This window comes from Manis javanica, chromosome 11 (assembly GCF_040802235.1).
Source record: "Manis javanica isolate MJ-LG chromosome 11, MJ_LKY, whole genome shotgun sequence".
NCBI lineage: Eukaryota > Metazoa > Chordata > Mammalia > Pholidota > Manidae > Manis > Manis javanica.
Genome location: NC_133166.1, coordinates 8460434 through 8483666, shown reverse-complemented (window position 1 = coordinate 8483666; position 23233 = coordinate 8460434). Strand labels below are relative to the sequence as shown.

The following is a 23233-nucleotide window of genomic DNA, read 5'->3' as shown; positions in this document are numbered from 1 at the left end:
GATGAGGAGCCTCACTGACCATGACACTAAGTGTCTCATTTTGAATGTTTGTGCGTTTCCTCCCGGACTATACCGGTTTTATGGCTCCAGAGGTCCTGGATCCCAAAGAGGTGATGCTTCCAGGAGGAAATGCTGTGAGTATTCCCATAACATTTTAGCTTTCGCTTCCACTCAGACTCTTCCAGGAGGAAAAGATTGACAAGCAAAAAAAAGGAACCGCCTTCCTCACATGGATAACGGACTCGAACTTGAGGAGGAGGAATAGCGGCTGATATACAAATTCCAGTGAAATATATGATCGTCACATGGGTAAAGTACTGGAGTGCCGTTGGCCTCTCCTTTCCCTTGTGTACATTTACCTTTCCTTCCAACAGCGCTTTAGCTGCTTCCACTCAATGACGGCCTTTCGAGGGTGTGATCTGGTACCACAGGATCGTGCACAATGTTGATACCAGGTATAAACTGATTGGGTGAAGAGGAGCGGCACATTGCCATGACACTGTCTCGTCCTATCACATGATGCAGTAGCCAGAACGTGCCAGACTTACAGAATTATGAAGTCATCACTGAGGAATAAGATTGTGCACAATGGCATGCAAGGATGGATGCCTTTCTCTAAGATTCAGTAAATGCCCTATATCAATGACATGGTGCTGTGTCTCTAACAGGTAAAATTCATTGGCTCAGGAAGTACTGTGTGGAGCGATGAGGAGCATTCTGTCCATGACTCTAAGTGTCTCATTTTGAATGTTTGTGCTTTTCCCACGAGCCCATGTAGGTTTTATGGCTCCAGAGCTACTGGTTCCCAAAGAGGATATGCTTCCAGGAGGAAATGCTGTGGGTATTCCCATGACATTTTGCTTTCGCTTTCACTCAGTCTCTTCCAGGAGGAGAAGATTGACAAGCAAAAAAAAGGAACCGCCTTCCTCACATGGATAACAGATTTGAACTTGAGGAGGAGGAATAGCGGCTGATATACAAATTCCAGTGAAATATATGATCGTCACATGGGTAATGTACTGGAGTGCCGTTGGCCTATCCTTTCCCTTGCATACATTTACCTTTCCTTCCCACAGGGCCTTAGGTGCTTCGACTCAATGATGGCTTTTAGAGGGTGTGATGTACTAACATAGGTTAGTGGATAATGTTGATCATAGGCACTCAGTGTTTCGCGGAAGAAGAGAGGCTGTGGCCACATAAGTGTGACTGTCTCTCAACCTATCACATGCTGTAATTGCCAGAACCTGCCAGAATTACCGAATAACGGTACGGAATTATGAAGGCATCACTGAGGCTTAAGATTGTGCAGAATCGCCTGCTAGGATGCATGCCTCTCTGTAACATTCAGTAAATATCCTTAATCAATGACGTGCTGCTGTGTCTCTAACAGGTAAAATACATTGGCTCAGGAACTATGCAAAGGAGCGATGAGGATCCCCACTGTCCATGACTGTAAGTTTTGAATGTTTGCACTTTTGCTCCCTGCCCATCCTCGTTGTATGGCTCCAGAGGTGTGGTTCCCAAAGAGGATATGCTTCCAGGAGGAAATGCTGTGAGTATTCCCATAACATTTTAACTTTTGCTTTCCCTCAGTCTCTTCCACGAGGAAAAGCCTGACAAGCAAAAAAAGGAACCCCCTTCTTCGCGTGTATAATGGATCCAATTCTGAGGATGAGGAATAGCAGCTGATATACAAATTCAAGTGAAAAACATGATTGTCATATGGGTAGATTACTGGAGTGCCTTTGGCCTTTCCTTTCCCTTGCATGCATTTACGATTCCTTCCCACAAGGCCTTAGCGGCTTCCTGTCAATGATGGCTTTTAGGGGGTGTGATCTACTAACATAGGATCGTGGATAATGTTGAGCATAGGCACTCAGTGTTTCGCTGAAGAGGAGAGGCTGCGGCCACATAAGTGTGATTCTCTCTCATCCTATCCCATGCTGCAATTTGTAGAACCTCCCAGGATTACCCAATAATGGTAGTGATTTAAGAATGCATCACTGATGCCTAAAATTGTGCACAATGCCCTGCAAGGATGGATGCCTTTCTCTAAGATTCAGTAAATCTCCCTAATCAGTGACATGGTGCTCTGTCTCTAACAGGTAAAATACATTGGCTGAGGAGCTATGCAATTGAGCGAAGAGGAGCCCACTGTCCATGACTCTAATTGTCTCATTTTGAATGTTTGTGCTTTTCCTCCGTACACATCCTCGTTGTATGGCTCCAGAGGTCCTGGTTCCCAAAGAGGTTATGCTTCCAGGAGGAAATGCTGTGAGTATTGCCATAACATTTTAGCTTTCGCTTCCACTCTGTCTCTTCCAGGAGGAGAAGATTGAAAAGCAGTAAAAGGAACCGCCTTCTTCACGTGGATAATGGACCCAATCTTGCGGAGGAGGAACAGCAGCTGATATACAAATCCAGTGAGAAGTATGACAGTCACATGGGTGGAATACTGGAGTGCCTTTTTTTACATAACTGCCTCATCTAGATAGAAAATTCACAAGCATATTGTCCATGTACTTTGACAGACCTAGTGACCAAGAGCTCAGACTCCTCAGGTATAATGATCTGGATCACAAACAGAAGGTAAGATATCAAGACAAGTATAGACAGGGGTGCTTGACATCATTGGGAGAAATCAAGAATGGGCCTTAGTGGAAGGAGAGAATGAAGGTAGTGCCAGTTATGGATTCTAGACCATCTTTATTGGTAGAGAATATAGTTTCGTCCAACAGTCTTCCTTTGGTATCTATGTCCTTAGAAAAAAAGACCAATCAAAATCTTAGAGCAGCTATTTCTAGTATAGTAAACCCACTACATGAAGTTGGATTATAGCCCTCTTATGTGGGAACGAAAGTCATGTAAGTGGAATAAATTCAGATAATTGGACAGTGTTGAACAGCTGGTTAATCAGTGGTCTGCAAGAAAAAAAAGGAAAGACCTGTTTATGACTCTTGGGAGAGGCCAACGTATGGAGAGCTCTGCATTGTAAAAGTTCGTCAGAGAGCACCAACCACAGAGGAGGCATCAACCAGCATTGGATATCAGCCATTCTATGGCATGGCCACCCCACTACTGGCAAAAGTAGCTTTTGGCTATGCGTGGATCTAATAGCATGGGCTCTCATTCTCCAAGGATGATCTAGGTATGTGCCCTTTCCAAAGTTTAAATTATATGCAAGAAAGACCAATGTCATGTTCCCTCTGTGGGAGAATCACTTAAGGAGACGAACCAGCCTCTTGGTGCAATGTTGTCTTTATTGTACTTCTTTCACCTGGAAAGGGGCAAGAATTTCTCACTGATATCAACACCTACTCCAGGTATAGATTTAACTCCCCTGCCCATAGGGCTTTAGCTAATAGCACTAAATGATGGTTGCAGAGGGTTTTGTCTACTAACATAGGATCGTGCATAAATTTGAGCCCAGGGACTCACTGATTAGCTGAAGAGGTGAGGCAGCGGCCACATAATCATGAGATTCCCTCTTCCTATCACATTCTGCACGTTGCAGAAACTGCCAGCCTTATGCTGTATTGGGACAGCATCTCAAATCCATCACGGAGGTATAGGCTTCTTTACAATGGCCTGCAAGGATGAATGCCATTCTCTAAGATTCAGTAAACCTCTTTAATCAATGACGTTGTATTGTGTCTGTAATATGTAAAATACATTGACTCAGGTACTAAGCTATGGTGCGATGAGAAGCCTCACTTTCCATGAGTCTAAGTGTCTCATTTTGAATGCTTTTGCTTTTCTTCCCTGCCCATCCAGATTTTATGGCTCCAGAGGTCCTGGCTCCCAAAGAGGTTATGCTTCCAGGAGGAAACGGTGTGAGTATTCCCATAACATTTTAGCTTGAGCTTCCATTCAGTCTCTTCTTGGATGAAAAGATAGACAAGCAATGAAAGAAACTTCCTTCTTTGCATTGGTAATAGACCCAATTATCAGGAGGAGGAATAGCAGCTGATTCACAAAATCCAGTGCAAACTATGATTGACACTTGGGTGAACTACTGGAGTGCCTTGTGTTACATCCTTGCCTCATCTCTACAGAAAATTAACAAGCATATTTTCAATGGACTATGATGCACCTAGTGGCAAGGAGCTCAGATCCCTCAGGTGTAATGCTCTGGATCACAATCAGAGGGTAAGACACCAAGACAAGCATAGCCACGGGAGCTTGCCAAGTGTGGGGGAAATCTAGGATGGGTCCTAGAGGAAGGAGAGAATGACGGTAGTGTCAGTTCAGGACTCAAAACCAGCTTCTGAGGCGCAGGATGTAGTTTGTTCAAACAATCTTCCTTTTGTATCTATCTCCTTAGAAATAAAGACCAATCAAAATCTAGGAGCAGCTATTTCTATTAAAGTAAACTCAGTACAGCAAGTTGGATAAATGCCACTATATGGGGGAAGAAGAGTGGTGCTATCTGAATAAGTATGCATTATTGGACAGTGTTGAAAGTCTGGTTGATCAGGGTTCTGTAAGAAAAAAAGGAAAGAAAATCAGCAGCAACAGTCTGATGATAAGACCTGTGCATGAAATTATGGGAGAGGCTGCTGTGTGGAGAGCTGTGCGTTGTCAAATTCATCAGAGAACACCCACCAGAGAGGACACAGCAACCGGCACTGGATATCAGCATTCTGTATCATGGCCACCCCACTGTGGGCAAAAGTAGCTACTGGCTATGTGTGTATCTAATAGCATGGGCTGTCATTCTCCCAGATTAATCTCAGTACCTGTACTTTCCAAAGTTTAAATTATACCCAGGAAAGACCAACGTCTAGTCCTCACTATAGGAGAATCACTTAAGGAGATCACCTAGCTACTTGGTGGAATGTTGTCTTTATTGTACTTCTTGCACCGTGAAAGGGGCAACAATTTATCACTTATAGCAACACCTACTCCAAGTATATATTTACCTTTCCTGCACACAGGACCATAGCTAATACAACTGAATGATGACTTTTAGAGGGTTTGATCTACTAACATAATATCATGCATAATGTTGAGCCGAGGGACTCACTGATTAGCTGTAGAGGAGAGGGAGTGGCCACATAACCATTAGATTCTCTTGTCCTATCACATACTTCACTTCCCAGAAACTGCCAGCCTTATGCAATAATCTATTCATCCTAGAAGAGACTGAGTGGAAGCTAAAGCTAAAATTTTTATTGGAATACTCACAGCATTTCCTCCTGGAAGCATAACCTCTTTCAAAGCCAGGGCCTCTAGAACCATAAAACCTAGATGGGCAGGGAGCAAAAGCACAAAAATTCAAAAGTAAAGTAAACTCAGTACATGAAGTTGGATTAAAGCACCTTTCTGTGGAAAGAAAAGTGGTCTATTAGAATAAATATATATTATTGGACAGTTTTGAACAGCTGGTTGAAGCAACTGTCCAAAATTCATGCTGTTGACTGGCAGATGTGGAGAAGCTGCTTTGTCCAAGGTACACCCTATGCATAGGAGAAACCTTGTCATTCAGAAGTACAAAGGGTCTCAACTTGCTTCAGAGTTGGACGTCGTTCAAAAGTTATCTAGCTCAAGAGTCCTTAAGGATCAGGAAAAGTTGTCTGTTGCAACTGCCTGAAAGTTCAGCTCCTCTTTCTTTCTAGTCCTGCTTTGCTTATTCTTCACAAGTGTAATTACCAAGAATATGGTCCTGTAGAGCTCCTATCCTATTTGCATATCTCACATTTTTTTGTGTGTGTCCTGTGACACTGTATTATGATCTCAAAAGGAAACTCAGCTACTCTTAGATATCTGGTGTTTACTTGATTTTATAGGGAGGTTGTGTGTACTTGAAGGTAACCTGAAAGGTGTTTTGGGACCTTTTCATAGGGTCAGAACCATGTGATTCATTGAATTAAGACTTATTAATAAGATGTTATTGACTGAGTTATGTCCCCTCAAAATTAAATGTTGAAGTGCCGAAGAACATAACTATATTTGGGGACGAGGTCTTTAAGAAGGTAATTAAGGTTAAATGAGGTCATGGGGGTGTGGCCTTAATCCAATTGGAGTAGTGTTCTTACAGAAGAGATTTGGGTGCACAGAAATACACCAGGGTGTGCATGCATAGAGAGAGGACCATAGGAAGAGGGTGGTCTTTTGCAAGTCAAGGTGAAAGGCCTCAGAGGAAACCAACTCTGCTGGCACCTTTATCTTGGAATTCCAGCCTCCAGAACTGTGAGAAAATATATCTCTGTTGTTTAAGCCACCTGGTTTGTGGTATTTTTTTATGGCAGCCCTAGCAAACTAATATATAAGGATGTTTTAAATTAGGAGATTTCATACCCTCTTTGATTTGATTTGAGTCAGCAAAGATTTTCTCAATATGGCCAACTCAAAATGGAGAATTCAGTCTCAAATCTTGCCAGATGAAAATTCTAAATCACCAGTAGATGTCTATAACCAGGAGGAAGGCCTGGGTTCTCTCCCCAGATAACTCCTCCCTGCCCTGTGATGTAACCCACACAGAATAATAAAAAATTCTTAAGGCCACTGTTTAAAGAAACAAGTCTCTTTTCAGTCACAGTATTCCCTACTAATTTGGTTACTCTCTAAAGAATAAGAACTGCAATATCCTTCCTAGAAGATATCACGTTGTGATAGAATTGGACATCTGACAGATGGGCTAGGGTTCTCTAGTGTTCCTTTAAAGGGCAGTATCCCCAATCTGTGATCATAGTGGGACTACAGGCAGGCCAAACCAAGCCCAATTAGGAGTTTTTAGTTTACTATGAAAGGTTGGGAAAAGGATGACAAAGTTGCATCTATATCCTTTAGGCTCATTATAATATCTATAGTTTCTTACACCCTGATTCTTTGCATTCATTAATAAGAAGTGGAATGGGCCAATCAGAATAATTAAAATAATAATATAACAAAAATTACAAAACAATAATACAACATCTAACATTTATGAATACTTACTGTGTGATGGCTCAAGTAGTAATAACTTTATATTCATCAATTCATTAACCTTTATAATCACCTGAATCTACCTGTCAGCCCCTTTGGGCTGTTATAACAAAATACCATGGACTAGGGGGCTTAGTCCAAATATTTATTTCTCAGTCCGGAGTCTGGGAAGTTCAGGGTCAAGGTGCCGACAGATCCTGTGTCTGGTGAGGAGCTGCTCCCTGGCCTGCACCTAGCTGTCTTCTCCTTGTGTCCTCACAGGGCTTTTCCTTGGTGCATGTACATGAAGAAAGAGCTCCTGTCTTTCTCTTTTTATAAGAGCACTGATGTCGTCATAAGGAATGCATGATCTGTGCTAATATTAATTACATCCAAAGGCCTCATCTCCAAACATCATCACATTAGGCATTAGGGCTTCAACATATGAATTCAGGTGTTGGAGGGGAGGGGAGGACACAAGTATTTGGTCCATAGCAGTACCCATTTTAAGGAAATTAATGGTTAAAAACAGTAAGGGCTTGGTCACAGATCACATGATAAACACTGGGGCCTGATTTTAAATCCAAAACTTACCCTTCACTGAGCACACACTTTTATACACATCAGTGCATGTGAGCAGCAGACCCAGGGTGGGATCATTGCATACTCGCCTCCCAAAGACATTCAAAGCTGCTTCTGGCAGAAAAGAGGCCCAGTACAGAAGAGGAACTGAACATTCTGAAAATTGTTTTCTCATCCCTGATGCTGTTCAGTAAGATTTAATGGATGTAAGAGAAAAAGTGAATGAGTGACTCCGCCTGACCCTTCTGCTCTCCTTCTATTCCTTCCTTTGTTCCATTTATTTAGTCCCTAACTAAGGCATGGAACTAGTCTACTTGCAAAGTGCTACTCTTGATACTTGGGATGGAAAAGTAAACCAGACAGACATAGCCCCCTAACTTCGTGGGACTTTTTTTGTTACCTCTATGCTTTTTCAGTTCTCTCCTAACTGCCCTTTCCCAACCCAGCACAGCAATTATGCATAACTTACTAAGCCTTGTCTAAACTGATTGGTGGAATGTCTATATGGCCTTCTTTCCTTTTGTTTGTGTAGAACTCTCCCTCTCCTATTTTGTAATTTTCTTTTCATGTCTGTTTCTTTTTCCCCATTTCTAGCATCAGCGTCAGCTTATTACAAAATACGATTTCATATAAAATGTCCGAGAAGTTCCAATGTTAAGTACATAATATACATATTGTGTGTGTGTGTGTATGTGTGTATAAATTCTAAGTAAGATAGGTAACAAGTGTAACAAGATTATCATCCACATCATAAAAGGAGAATTTCTAGAGCTCGCCTTCTACCTGTGCTCGCCATGAGGGTTGGGTGAGATAAACAGTGGATCCAGCCTGGCTGTACATTAGAATCACCTGGGGAGCTTTAATGAGACATTAGTGATTGACTTTCACTCCCAGAGACCCTTACTTAATTTAAGCTCAGGACCTGGAGATTGATATTTTGTAGAATTTTTCCAGGGGTCCTGATGGTAGCCAGGGCAGAGAATCAGTGGACTGCATCATTTCTTAGGTCGCCTCTGGCTTTAACATTAAGTCACCTCTAAAGGTAACCTTTATAAAAATAGATGCTCAGTATATTACTGTATTGAAGGCTCACATTACAATTTGGTTAATTAACCTTCGTGGTGAGGATTTCCCACAAGTGTGTATAAAGGTTTTCACATGGTGTGAGGTGATGCTGCCTTGAATGTTTCCCAGAGACAGCAGCGGTATTATTCTCCTTCCTGCTGCCACTCATCATCTATTGCAATAGCTTTTCTCTCTGCCTCCTGCTAATCTCAGCCTCTGTACACTTGCCACAGATGATTAATCCTTAAACGATCCAATCTGATCGTGTCACTCCTCTGTGTGTCACTCCCCTTCAACCGCTACTTCTCTCAGGATCAAGTGCAAACTCCTTGGATATGTCACACAGGAAACTGTCCTCCTTTCCCAATTTAGGATATTCATATGCATGCACTCTACATATTTCAGTCATATTAAACCAATAATAGCCTATCTTTTGTAGCATTTATTACATTTTTAAAGTTTTTTACACACATTAATTTATTGAAGCCTCACCACAATCCTGTGAGTTGGATGCCCTTATTCTCCATGTCACCCGTGAAGAAGCTGAGACTCGGAGACACTCAGTGACTTCATAAGGACACGCAGCTAGAATTTCACACACTTGGGATTCAAAAGCTGGCTCTTTGGTCCCAAATCCTGTGCTTCTTTACCGTGATGTGTTGTATCTCCCTCACACATCCCATCGAAGTTCATTTGTTGTTCTTCTATTTTGAATGTTCATCTTTTACCAGATCCTCAACTATTTGATTAATACCTATGATCCTTTAAGATCCAGTGGAAGGGTTTTCTCTCTTGGCAGCAGGTCCTACACCGCCACACTTCACTCTGCATTCAGTACCTCTCGCCCTCTGTCCAGGCATCTCGCCTGCACAGCTCTATCCTGGCATTTATTGCACTACACTGTAATTTCCCTTTTATGTATCTCCCTCAAAGGGTGGTGAAATTCAATCTGTGAAGCCCTTGAGGGCAGAGAATGTGTCTTCGGTGTTTTGCTATCATCTACCACAGTAGAGAGTAAAGTTTCTGACATGGGGTGTTCTTTTAGATAAAGTGACCACATAATTAATAATCCAACTCAGGAAAATTTTGAGGTTCAAAAGGGGTGCTATTAACATTTGCCCATGGATAATAGGTACAAACCTGGATATATGGTTACCTTATTTTTAAACTGTTCCTTAAAGTGATTTCCTCTATGTCCTAATAATCAAATTCTCTTAGAATACAGACATTGACATGCCATTAAGCCTATCTTTTATTTTTCAAGAAAGGTTGTACAAATTCTCCAAGATGAGTGCTTATAATTTCACAATATCTATACTTTTGCTTACAGCTAGGTTTAAATTAAGAATTAGTCATTGTGTATAGAATTGGTGTCTCATTAAAGGAGATGGTATTTACTTAGTGGTGACAAATCACTGGCATTGCTAAGAGAAAGCTCATGAAATTGGTGATCTTATAGTAAAGTTAATTACTGACTAACTTGGTATACAGATTGCAATGTTTGGGGATTAATGAAGTTAAAACTTCCCTCTGTTTCTCTTACTGCTGCTGGACGAGGTCCAATGACTGAATTCCGCATGTCTCTGTATATACCTCCTTTCTGAGTCCCTCAAGGGGAAACCAGCGGATAATCTGAACGATCCTAGTTTAGTCATTAACAAGATGGCTACTAGTGCCTCAATGTCTGGGGTTGACTCTTAGTTCTACTACCTATTAGCTGTGTGATTTGGGGGAAATTAATTAATGTGCCTCAGTTTCGGCATCTATAAAATATTAGTAGTACTTATATCTCACAGAGTTATGTTAATATCTAAAAATACTTAGATCATTGCCCAGCATTTGGTAGGTTACATATAAGTATATGGTAGATAAACAAGTAGACAGCGTCACTGTGAATGTAAAGGCCACAATGCGTGAGGCCCTCTTCGTTTCTCTGTCGCGTGACTGGTCATTCATTGGCTAAGCCAACCAACGTACCCCGACTGCTCTGCTTCCCTCATCTATGACACCTGCCCATATGTTTGCCCCTGCATCTGGCTGAGAATGTTGGCTGTTCACATTTCTGTACCATGAGGCCTCCAGTAAGAGATATAATCCTGAGGTTTTGATTGAAGCTGAGGAATAAGGAAGACCCTGAGGTCTCAAGCTCCAGCCCTGTCTCAGTGGTGCTATGGATCATGACCCAGCTAATAAAACGTGGTAATTTTCTTTCTTGTGTACATGTGCTTCAGGAATCTCTGAGGAAGAAGGACATTTGCTGGCATGGGATTTGGACCTTCTTTGTGCCTTTAAACAACCTCCATATAATATTCCTAAAACTCTGCTATTGCTTTATTGAGCTGGGAAGAGGAACTGAAGAGCATCGAGCAGTGGTGGATCAAAAGGAAGCGGCAGCACCACACTGGACACAGCTGCCGGCCAGCATGCTGAGCGAAGGGAGAGTGTCTCTGATATGGTCTAAGAAACTGAATGAGAAAAGGCTTCAGTTGTAAGCATGAGATGCAGTGCTTTTTAATGCTTTTACTTTGTATCAATTTCTGGCATTTTGGGAAACATTGGGTGGGGGAAGGTGGCAAAGAAACATGGTATAAAGACCAGACTTTGAGATGCAAGCATTGGATTTGAATTATGTGTCTGCTACTTAACGTGTGACCTCTGAAACCATCTTCATTTCTGAGCTTGTTTTTGTCGGTAAACATTTAAGTCCACCTCCACCACAAGGATTCAGTGACTATTATATGAGACAATGTATGTGAAAGATCCTCCCACACATAGCCTTGCACATTGAAGATATTCAGGGTTGAGTAAATTATTAATTTTTTTCTAGTTAAAGATTTTTATGGGAATACTGACTCTTCCCATGTCCAGATCCAAAATTTTAGAAGTAATAAGGACTGGCTTTCCTGGTGCTATTGTGACCATATCTGGACATTTTAGATAAATCACCTGGTTCACCACCCATAAAATCTCATTTGCTTATTAAAAAAAACCAAAAAATTTTACTGAGACTCTAATATGAACCAGACACAATGGCAGGAGCTGCATTATGGAAATGAATGGTACAATACTTGCACTTGAAAGATGCAATGGAAGAGGCAAGTAAACAGAAAACTATACTGTATTTCATCAATTCTAGTTTCTACAATTTTTAAAATTACTTTCACATTTTTGTTAAATGTGACTTAACATTTGATTGCACCTTGTATACGATTAAGATAATAATCTTTGGAAGGAAGTCTAGAATGCTCTGGAGAGAGTAGACATCACAGAAAGCTTCCCAAAGGAGAAGATGCCTAATTATCTGGAACAATCAGTAACTGGAACAAGGAAGGAGGAAAGTGGCAAGGAGCGGATGTGCAAGGACACAATCAGATATGTGATCTGAAACCCTGGGGGAAAAGTGTATTCCCAGCCTGGGACAAATCAATCTGTGAAGCCAAAAATCAGTCAAAGGGAAAGAAAACCTTTATTTGGAGTCTTGGCTCCATCCACTGCTCTCCCTGACCACTGCTCCTGCTCCAGCATTTCTCTTCCATTTTGGTTGGGGAAGCCAAACCTCTCCTGGTGGGCACTCACCTCTCCGACCTCCCTTGTAAAAACCCATTGATGTGGAGATGGACTAAGGAGAGAACAGCTTCTCTCCACCTCGTGTAAACACCTATTGATATGCAGATGGACTAAGGTCAGGCAAGAGATTCTGGAAGTACTGCAGTTTTACAGCCCACACGCTCCAGAAATGTTGTCTCACAATCTACTCACTCCCCATCTTCTGCAATAGCCCCTGTGTGAAAAAGCTGGAACAATAAAATACAGGTAGCAATAAAATCATGATAATCCCCAAGCCTGAAGATCCAGCTAGATTCAAAGTCCTACTCAGATTAGGTCCATAGCATGTCCATTCCACAGGAGGCCAGCAGCTGAACTGGTAGGAAGCTCTGTGCAGGCACAGTAAGCAGCAGCTGCAGCCAGGGGATGGGTCCAAGCTTCAAGGATTGTAGACAAACACCAGCATACTTGACCATCAAGTAAGGTGCATGTAAGAGAATGGTCCTGTAATAGGGCTGGCAGGAACACGGTAGATGTAATAGTACTGGAAACATACACATTGGCCACAGTAGTGAGACACAACTTCCCTACAAAGTGCTTTTATGGGTATACCAGCATGACCTCTGGGGACCACTCTGCTGTTACTCCAGGAGCACACAAGAGGCCAGCTTCCAGGCCTTGTACCCAAGGGGCCAGAAGGGCCAGCCATTGCTCGCCTATGTGTTGAAATGTCCAGGGTCATATAGTCTCCATATCACTGTCGGACTCAGTCACATAATGCATTCCTGCCAGGCAGAAGTAGGCCTCACTGATGGACTACAGCCTACATTTTCCTCTGCACTGGATCAAGTTGTTGGCTCCATCATTCCCTGGGAATGCCAAGGCAAATGGCCAACAGTTTTCTCCTAGAAGCTCCAGTCACACTGACATCTAGTTTATCCATTTGCAATGGTGGGGGTAACTGCACATGTTTTATCCCAGCCCCACCTGATGCCCTTGTGTGTCTAGGGGCACATGGGCTTCAGAATTTGTGCCAAGTGTGGGATAAACACCCTCCAGTAGCGTATAAGACCCAAAGCCTCTTGCAATAATGCCAGTTATCTGTAAGAGAATCAGAGTTGAGCATAACATTATACACAACAATAGACTTCCCTATTCCCAAGGGGGTTCAGGCTTATTTCACTCTGACAGCCCCACCTCTGTATTGGAGTGGGGACCCCAGGACACCACTCAGGGTGACAATGAACCAAGGGGCATCCAGCTCCTGTGCCCACCAAAGCTTACACATACTACATATTCACTGGGGACTGATCATTCACTCAACATGGAGCTTCTGTCACAGGAGGCCCCAGCCAGCCCCCCAGGGCAGGTGCCTTGACCCTCCTCTCAGTCAAACTGTAATGTCCAACTGTCCTCCAGCAAGGGTTCAGGTGGTTCTGCAAGTCTTCCCCAGGAAGTCCTGCAGGCACACAGCGTGACATGCAGCTTTGTCTCTAGCTTCTGTGTCTTGCACCTCAGTGGCTGGAACTGCTGCTCCAGCTTTAACTGGTACCACAGCTCTAACAAGATTTTATTGGGATGCCCATCAAGTTTTTCTTTCACTACCCCCCACCTTTATCAAATCAACCCACATCTGGGTACTCAGGACCTACACAGAGCCCTTTGCACCTCTCCTTTCAGTCGTAGCCCATACTTCCCTCTGTGCCTTATTAGTTCAACCTCCCCCAGATCTGCTAAAGTATTAGTAGCCTCACTTATGTGTTGCCCTGTGTGGGGGGCAAGAATAGTCACTATGGACCCAGAGTGAGATGGGGAGATGAATGGGGTACCAGATTTCTCTTTGCCACAGTGAAAAACTCATCAGGGGCTTGGGGGTCCATATTATAGATGATATTTTTCACACTTAACTTCTGTAATACCTGCTGAAGCTCTGCATATATTTTCCAGCTAGTGGGGAGGTATGGTAAATCTCGCTGATTAGGCCAATCTGCTGTGAGGGCTACAGTCAGCCAATCCAGAAGCACCCAATTCCCTGAGGTGTGACGGGCACTTTGCAACCACTGCCGGAGGAAGGGGTGAATTGTCAGGGAAGCCAGTCTACCCATTTCAGAACCTGACAGAACAATGCTTTCCACCCTCGAATCCGAAAGATGCAAAAGCCATGTAGGCAGAGGTTCCCGTGGCTGCTGTTGAAACAGGATGCTAAGGTCCAACTAGTCCATGTCAGAACTGAGGGAAACAAGATTCCACTATAACACACCAACTCTAACAATGGTAATCTACATTTTTTCTCATTGTCCCTCCTGCCCTGCCCCCCATGTCCCTAGGAAACGGACAGAGCATGGCATGCTCCTCAACCTGGGGAGGGAGCTGCTCTTTCCCCTGAGGACTTTTTTGTCCTTAATTATAACTGGGTACCCCTTTAATATGGGAGAGGCTGGTGCCCCAGGCAGTGGCCTTGGCAATAGTTCTGCCCTTGGCCCCACCCCCTCATGGTCTCCCAACCTCTCCTCTACCATCTCCAAGGCTCTAGCCACCACTCCCTCCCTTCCCCCATAGCCTCCCACAACACGGATTCTCCTGCCACCTCCTCCCTCATCGCTAGTGTATCTTTCAGCAGTGTGACCTCAGTTCTCAATAACTATCTCTTTCTTAAGGGCATCCCATAGGTCATTGCCCAGCTCATCCAAGTGATGCCGAAGTGTGTCTCTCTCCTCAGTAACCCTTTCCAGTATCTTAAGAAACAACCACCCCATAATTCTGGCCACCACACAACCACTTAGGGTCCCTAAGCAGTCCTCTATCTCACATCCTTGCCTGGAAATGGTCATGAACAAACAGCCTCCGCTGACTTAGTGTGAGTTCAGGCAAATAGCCCAGCACCCAGTGCCACAGGTGCATACCCAGAGTATGCTTGCCTGGGGACACATCGCACAGCTTCTGATGTGTCTCCACTGTTTCCCAATTCTGGGGAGGGGCTTTTCAGTTTAGGAGGCACTTTACTGTAGACAAATTCCCCACTAGGGGCTCCCCAAGTGGAAGTCCCAGGGATGGGGGAATCCTGGGTGAAGCTGCACCATCCACAGAGGGGCCCCCAGCTGCAACATCCACAGGAGGATCCTCACCATCTCTAGGGGCAGCCCGTGCAAGCATCACACCCATGAAGACAGATTTCAGGTTCAGAGGTCGTGCTAACTACTACCAGGTGTAACTCCAGGGGAAAAGTATGATCCCAGCTTGGGGCAAATAAAGCTGAAATCAGTCTAGGGGTAAAATACCTCTCTCTGGTGGTCACTCTTGCTTGCCTGTTTCTCTCCCATTTTGGCTGGGGAGGCCAAAACCTCTCCTGTCCCAGTGCGCACTCGCCTCTCCATCTGCCCCTTATAAAAACCTATTGATATGGAGATGGTCTAAGGCCAGGCAAGAGATTCTGGAAATACTGTAGTTTTACCTACATGATCCTATTTGAGGGCTCCACAAAGTGTTCTGAGTGACAGCAACCTGAGGGGAGATTAAAGTTGGGGTTGACCATGAGGTTAATGGGTTGCTTAGAGGTCAGGTCATGGAGCCTGGACTTTATCTGATGAGCAGCAGGAATCCTTTAAGCAGGGTCTGACAAACCTACGTTTGCAAAATCAATAGATAGCCTGGGATCTTTGGCATGGAAGTGTAGAATCTAAGCATTAGGTGAGAATAGAAATAGGTTGGCATAAGAGTAGCCATCTTAAGGGCCTAGAAGCCATTTTCTGGCGTCCTTTGAAAAGAAAAACTGAAACTGGGTAAGGCCTAGAAAAACAAGTTAATCAATCATGAACCCCGGCAGCGGTGACCTTTAGTCAGCTAACCTCAGTCAGTTAATCATACATACCAAGCTTATCTTGCTGAACCACCCTAACATTTGAAGAGTGATCTTACCTTGCTAAACCCCCAGGATGTGGCACCAGCCAAAAGTTATGTGCTTGTGGAAAATCACTGTGAGTAAGTGCTCTCTGAAAATGCTATATAAACCCCTGGCTTTGAGTGCTCGGGGTCCTTGTTGAAAACCGCTGCGTCAGGCTGACACTTGGACGCCAGCTAGCTGGCTCCTGAATAAAGCCTTCCGTGAGTGAATTGGGGTGGCGTCCTCCCTTGGGGGAATCCAACAGAAGAAAGTAGGAAATGCCTGCGAGGCCTAGAATGAAGTAGGTCTTCTTGGAAATGGAATCCAAACCCAGTCGTCTGGAGCTGGGTGACCAACACAATGCTCAGGGGAGGAGGCTACCTGAGTGTCACCACACCTGGTCAGAATAAAAGCCAACATACTCCAGGTATGCACCCGCAGCACTGGGTGCTGGGCCATTTGCCTGAACTCACACTAAGTCAGCGGAGGCTGTATGTTCATGACCATTTCTAGGCAAGGATGTGCTTCCAGGCATCATTGCCATGTGCCTTGGGGCAACCTTGGCTGGGTTTTGAATGTGTGAGTGCCGCATTATTTCTGAGTGCCTGAAAATCTCTCTCTTCACAAACATGCAACTGAACAAATGGAATCTTTTCTCAATAGAAAACAATTGTACCACTGGAGTTGGTATATCCAAGTTGGAAAGAAATCAAGTAACAAGCTTCCTCTTCCAGCTTCTTGCTCAAGGCCCCTTCCGTTTTCTCTCTCTCTCTCTCTCTCCAACAGAAACCAGGGGGAAAATGCTGCATATTTGCATTGACAACTCCAGTTGTTTCAAATTAAACTGCCCTAGGAGCTGAATGATCTCAGCTAATGTTTCTCTGTATTATGGCACTCTGCAATCAAAAGGTTTCAAACAAGATTCCCTAAAGACAGGCATTGTTCCTTCATCTGTTCAAATATAAAGCACTTGCAAAGTTGATATTGTGTTCCTTACAGAACGTGGTGTTGTGTTTGGTTTCATAAAAACGGTGGGTGGGAGGAACATATTGGCAACAAGATAGAAAAAAAAAGGGTCTGGAAAAGAACAGTTCCCAGCACATCTGTAAGAGAGTTTTTTGAAACTCCTTTCATTTTTAGAGCCTGGGAGAAACTTGCTAGACAGATGACCAGGTTGCCTGGGCCTGACTTAGTAGCAAGACCCCAAGAGAAGCAATAATAGTAGCACATGGATATTCCCACCAACCTGAGATTAAATCATGGCTCTGTCATTATTTGTAGTGTCTCAGACAAGTCCTGTAAGTTTCTCAGAAGTCATTTTCTTTACCAACACAGAATAAGTCTGGGTGAAATATAACATACTTGGCTTTGCAAATTATATAAGCTACTCTAAAGGACAAAAATTATTTGAAAAAAAATCTAAAGAAAACAGTCTTTCTTTGGTTTCTAGTTCCATTAATTAATTCAAAAATATCATCAAAACCTATTGTATGTGGCAGGTCGGTTTGTGGAAGCATGTAAGAATATGTGGTCTGTGTGTGTGCTGGAAGGGGGCGTCGCACGCCTTCTGGGTAGAAGGGATAGGGTGTGCAAAGTCCCTGCCAAAAGAAGACCCACGCACATTCAAGGATTTGAAAAGGTCCCTTTCACGGAAGCATTGAAAATTGAGGTAGAAAAATATACTCTTAAGGGTGAGTTGGGGCCAAGGGTAATGATCATTTAGTACCTTGTAAACCCAGTGCATTTCTCTGCATCCCAGGAGGGAAAAGATGAGACACTCAGATTAGGATAATTAGGAAAATTCAAGGAAGATGAACAAAAGGACTGTTTGAAGATGTAGAAAGGGTGCAGTGAAATCATAGTGATATTATAGTGCAGTGCCCAGATCCTAGTAACAGTGGGGTCTAGGTACCAACCTTCAAAACAAAGGAGCAAGGAGAGGGAGTGGTGACCTTCCAGAGACCCAGGAATAGGGAGGGCTTAGTAAAAATGGTCCCTGACAGGAGACCTTGCAAAGGATGCAGCCAGGTCAGAAGAACCCCACAGAAGAGAGCCCACCAGAGGAATAAGTAACCTGGCCTCACTTACTTCATCCCTCCAGTTTCTTGCTGCTGCCTCCCACTGGCTGAATCCTACTGCAGCCAAGAACAAAAGCACCCACTGATGTAGTCAATGTGTGCCGGGTCCCAGGGCACTGGGTAGGATGGATCTGGAGTGATAAATGCAAGCAGATCTCCCTATAAAGGGATGTGTCCTTATTCTAATACAATGGAAGCTTCCAGCCCTAGAATCCTTTGCCTCACAGCTCCCCTGGTTCTCATGCTGACATGCACTTCTCCAGTTTGAAAGCTCTGGATTCTAACTGGGTTCATAGCCTGGACTTGTTAGCTATATGACCAAGGGCAAGTTATTTAATCTCTAGGTTTCCTCATCTGTGAAATGGGAATAGTAACAATAATTTTTGACTAGGAATATTGAAAGGATTAAATGCAATAATATATTTAAAGTATTTAGAACAGTGTCTAAATAGTAGACATTAAAAAATGCTTACTGTCCTGATTCATATTACTGATATTTCACAGAATAAAATACTGAAGTTTAGAGACTTCCCAAAAATACACAACTAGTCAATGTCAGAACTGAGGGAAACAAGATTCCACTATAACACACCAACTCTAACAATGGTAATCTACATTTTTTCTCATTGTCCCTCCTGCCCTGCCCCCCATGTGATTGTAAATTCCTTGAGGACAAGGATTATATTTTATTCATTTTGCATTCAAGGACCCATCAGAGTACACAATTTTTGCTCAATAAATGTTTGATGAATGAGTATATAAAGCACTATGACAGAAGGTACAGAAGTAATTACTGGTAGAGAGAGGAGAGCTTTCCTTGCAAGCCTAAAATCCTTCTCTCTTGTCCTATATAAATAATTCTATTAAAAAATGTAATATGGCTTCTTCAAGAAGGTACTGAGATTTAGTAATAAGTTGTAAATTTTTGCTTGATAAAAGAATGATGTATTATTCAATGTCTCATACAGTGAAACTTTAAGTGGTCTCCCTGGAGCTGTACTCATTTCATCTGGCCTTGAGTATGGGGATAGCCTGGGCCTCCTCTAGGGAAATAAGGCTGTAAGATAGAACCAGAGTTGTGATCTTCATGTCTTACTTGCATGGGAGTTAAGGTAAGAGTCTTATACGGTAACAGAGGCAAGTTAGTTATCTTAGGTTAGAATGGTCTTAGAATGAATCCTGCTCACCATTTGATGCAATACATCCATAAAGAAAAAAAGACTGAGTCAGAAGACCTGGGCTATATCACTGATGGTTGGAGGGCAATTTAACAAAATTATAAAATGAAAATAACTTCCCTTGCCACTATCTCAGGAATGTCATTTGAATCAGATGCAATTTGATATGTGAACATGCTGTGAATAATATAAACGGCAATGCAAAAACCAAAAGTTATTATCTTCCTGCTTATAAAAACTTGACAATTATATACTGTTTTTTCCTATCTGATGCCTTGGTACTCAATGAGGTTCGTTTATTCTATTTAGTCAATGCTTGTTGCTATGCCTGGGTATAGAAAGGCCTTAGTGTAGAAAAAGGAATACCTGCCTTCCATTTCCTTCTAGATTTGGGCAGATCTTAGCCAATTAGAGCAAAATTTGGGAACACTCACATTTTGCAATTGCACTCCAGAAAGCATAGTGCGGCACTGTACCTCCAATTGACTTTGAACATTTAGTCAAAATAACAAATATTTTGCTAAGCAGGTACTAAGAGCCAGGTGCTGTGTTAGCAAGTGGTTTTCAACAAGCTTGAATACAAATATCCTCTTTCCCAAGGAGTTCTTAGTTTGTTACAGTATAGTGCAGTGATTAAGAGTAAGAACTTTGGGTAAGGAACCTGATCCTCTTTCTCCATTTTGGTTGGAAGTAAAATAGGGATAATAATGCTATCCGTCACTTACAGCTGCTATGAAGATGAAAGCGGATAATAATTATAATGTTTTGAGAACAATGTCTGACACACAATAAAGGTTCAACTGATGATGACTATTTTTATTTTTATTAGGAAAGGCACATCCACAGATCTCACTGTGACATGTGCTACACAGTCACAGACCAGAGGTGATGTGGTCATGCAGAGAATCTTCACCTATCTTCTTTCACTGTCCTGAATCACAGACAATTTTTGCTGAATACTCAAAGATTAGTACGTCAGAGACAGGAATGTGAGGCTGTAAATGTCCCATGGAAGGAAGAAGAGCAATCTTTTTCTCCAGTGGCACGTATGCAACTTTGTCTCTGTGGCTCAGGCACTCAGGGCCATCCTTAGAGATTTAGATTTATTGTGGGGCCTAAGTGGTTAAAATGCTACAGAAGAAAAGCATTTCCATTTATTTCCAAAAATCCCCAAAATTGTTGATGGTGCTCCATGAAACCTAAGAAAATAGTATTTTTTTCTTTCAGTTGAAAACAATAATTTTCAAAGGCAATACAGGAACAAGACTGACACGGTGAAATTTTAAGATTTATGAATCTTATGGGCTATGATCAACTTATCAAATATATATATTTTGATTTCAAATAGGTGGATTTTTTGGTATGAAGAACATGGATTTTAGTTTTCACCTCTTTCGATCATGGTTCCTAACTTGATATCAACTTGTGGGACTTGTTTTGTAGTTTAAGTAACTAGTAAAGGAGTGGCACAGGGAACAAATCTTGGAGACATTTAGAAGGTGGAGGAACTACCATGGGCTGCAGGTGGGCTGTGGATGGTTTCCTAAAGGACACAGGCTATGAAGCAGGTTTTAAAAGATGATTAGAACAGTGGTGGGGAGGAGGGTAAGGGCAGGGAGGTTTCTCAGAGAGTAGGAAAGGCTAATGTTAGGCATGCATGGAGGTGCCGTGTGAGTGTCAGCTAGCAGGCCAGCTAAAAAATATGACATCAGTATGTTTGTCTTAGGAGCACTGCATATATTTAGAATAAAAGTGGAGTAAAATAATTTTGATGGCGACATTCTGGGAAACAGTGATGGGAAGCTAAAGCATGTCTATAGCTCACAGGGACAGCCATACAGCATTGAAGAACTGGGCAGTTTTGCAAATCACCATGGTCCCCGTCCCTTCTTCAAGACCCAGCTGCAGTTCGATCACACCTAGACCATAACATGTTTGCCTCTGCTGCTTGCAAATGCATCGCAGGCACTTCAGGAAGCTCTTAGCCTCTTGAAATGGGGCTGCATACACTCAAGAACGAGCCTGGTGTGTGTGTGTGTGTGTGTTTCCTGTTGATGTTTATAGATGGAATCTACATACCGTTGCTTCTAGAGCTTTGTAAATGTGACTACTTGCTCCTCCTGGTACCAGGCAGGGTGAAAAATTCTAAATGAGACTGTCAATTCCACTAGCTCTGCACGGAAGGAAGAGCCCCCAAAACAGGTTAAGAGACTTCCTTGGACCCTAATCTCTGCCTGACTTTTCTTCAGAATTGGAAGAGTTTTTTTGAAAAGGGATATTTGTGAGAATTATTTTCCCACTGATATTTTGGGCCTTCCATAGACCAAGCCACTTTAATAAGAATCAGTCCTCTGTCTCGCAGAAAACCAGTATCACTGGCTATTGAGGATTATATACCAATAAACCATCTGTTAGTCTTTGTGTATGTTAAGTTTGCTTTATAAACATTGAAGCATCAGGCAAATACTTAATACTTTACTATATATAATTGTATTTGTAAATATTGTAATGATTATAGTATTTAAGATTTAGTTGAGTGTTTAATATCTCTGGACATAGTTTTGAAATGTTTTCCACATTCTACTCAATCTTTATAACAATCCCATAAACTAGATCCTTTTTGACCCTTACTTAACTGATGAAGAAATTGAGGTTTACAGAAACTGAGCTTCCTTAAGACATCTAGCTGGCTGTTCAGAGCAGGGACTCAAGCTGATGTCGGTTTGCATCCTCAGCCCACGTGCTTAAACACTACACTGTCAGCTTTAAGTGAGTAAGATAAATCTTTACGTTCAATAGAACATTATTCTCTAGTCATTAAATTGTGTTTTGGGGAAGCCCATTTAAAGGCATGGGAAAATATCCATGGGACAGTAGTAAGTGTACATGACAGACACACTAAGGAAATGTGTATACACACTTAGGAAAATGTTTGAAAGAAATACATCCGAATGATAACATTTTTCTCTGGGTGACTGAATTACAGATGTATTTCGTGTTCTGCCAAACACTTTCTTGTGTGTTCCGTATTTTCTGTAATAATTATTTATAGTTGGAAGGAAAATTATGTTATTAATTAAAATAAAAATAATTAATGTATGAGGTTATAAGGAACTTCATCAAAATATTGAGAAAGCTTTTATTTAGGCAAAAGAACTATGAATGTGCAATATCATCCTTTTCATTTAGAATCTCTAAATTCTCCTCATAGAAAATATTTTAAAAATCTAATGTCTTAGTTACCATAAAGCATAGATGCGTTATAATCTAGCCCTTGACTATCTTTCCAGATTTATCATCTTGCCCCTGAGTATCATTCAAGAAGTAATCCCCAAAACTCTGTTAGATGTATTCTACTTTCCAGTTTTACCAAACCACAGAGGTGCCAAATTTCTTCCTAAATCAATGCATGAGCATATAGTTCCATTTGCCAGGAACCACTGGCCTGTAACCTTTTTGAAGGCAAGGGTTCTATTGTTACCACTGGTATTTAATTTACTTAACACAATGCTTACCACACAGTAAGCCTTCAATACAAATTTGTTGAGGAAATAAATGGTCTTCTTTTACCTACTCCTTCCTCCATTTTCAGCATAACAAACTGGTTAGATCCAGGCTCTGTAGCTAGCAGGGGTGGAAGAGTGGGCCACAGCTCTCACATTCACCCTGGGCGTTTCTGTTTGAGGGTTTTACAGTGGAAATGTATTCGCATACTACTTATGTAACTTGAAATATAAAGATGAGAAAAGATGTTCTATTAAAACTTTTTCTGACAGAAAGGAAAAGGTTAGCTGTTATTATTAGCCATTACCATCTTTTAATCCTCTGTTCAAATGCCACCTCTTTCCTAAAGCCTTCTTGTATTCCCTTTAGGCTCAGTTCACTTCTCTATCTTTCTATTCTCTATTTTGGTTTTTATGTCTCTGTATCTCCGTATTTCATCGCATTGCAATCACTTATAACTCTTTTCCCTACAGTCACGCAACGGATGCACGAGA

The 23233-nt window shown here is 42.3% G+C and overlaps 1 protein-coding gene and 1 long non-coding RNA gene across 6 annotated transcripts in view; one reads left to right on the top strand and one right to left on the bottom strand.

The window, feature by feature from the left end:
- Positions 1 to 23233, bottom strand: part of GRM5 (glutamate metabotropic receptor 5) — a 487023-nt gene that overhangs the window by 199429 nt on the left and 264361 nt on the right. The gene's annotated exons all lie outside the window — the stretch shown is intronic.
- On the top strand, positions 330 to 11640 carry LOC140844353 (uncharacterized). Of its 3 annotated transcripts, XR_012122500.1 has the most exons (5): positions 330 to 1266; positions 1391 to 1452; positions 1594 to 2430; positions 2532 to 2589; positions 10785 to 11640. It is a non-coding gene; the product is annotated as an uncharacterized lncRNA (long non-coding RNA). The 3 variants fall into 3 exon arrangements; XR_012122498.1 differs by having other exon boundaries at positions 330 to 1452; XR_012122499.1 differs by lacking the exon at positions 10785 to 11640 and adding an exon at positions 2896 to 6855 and having other exon boundaries at positions 330 to 1452.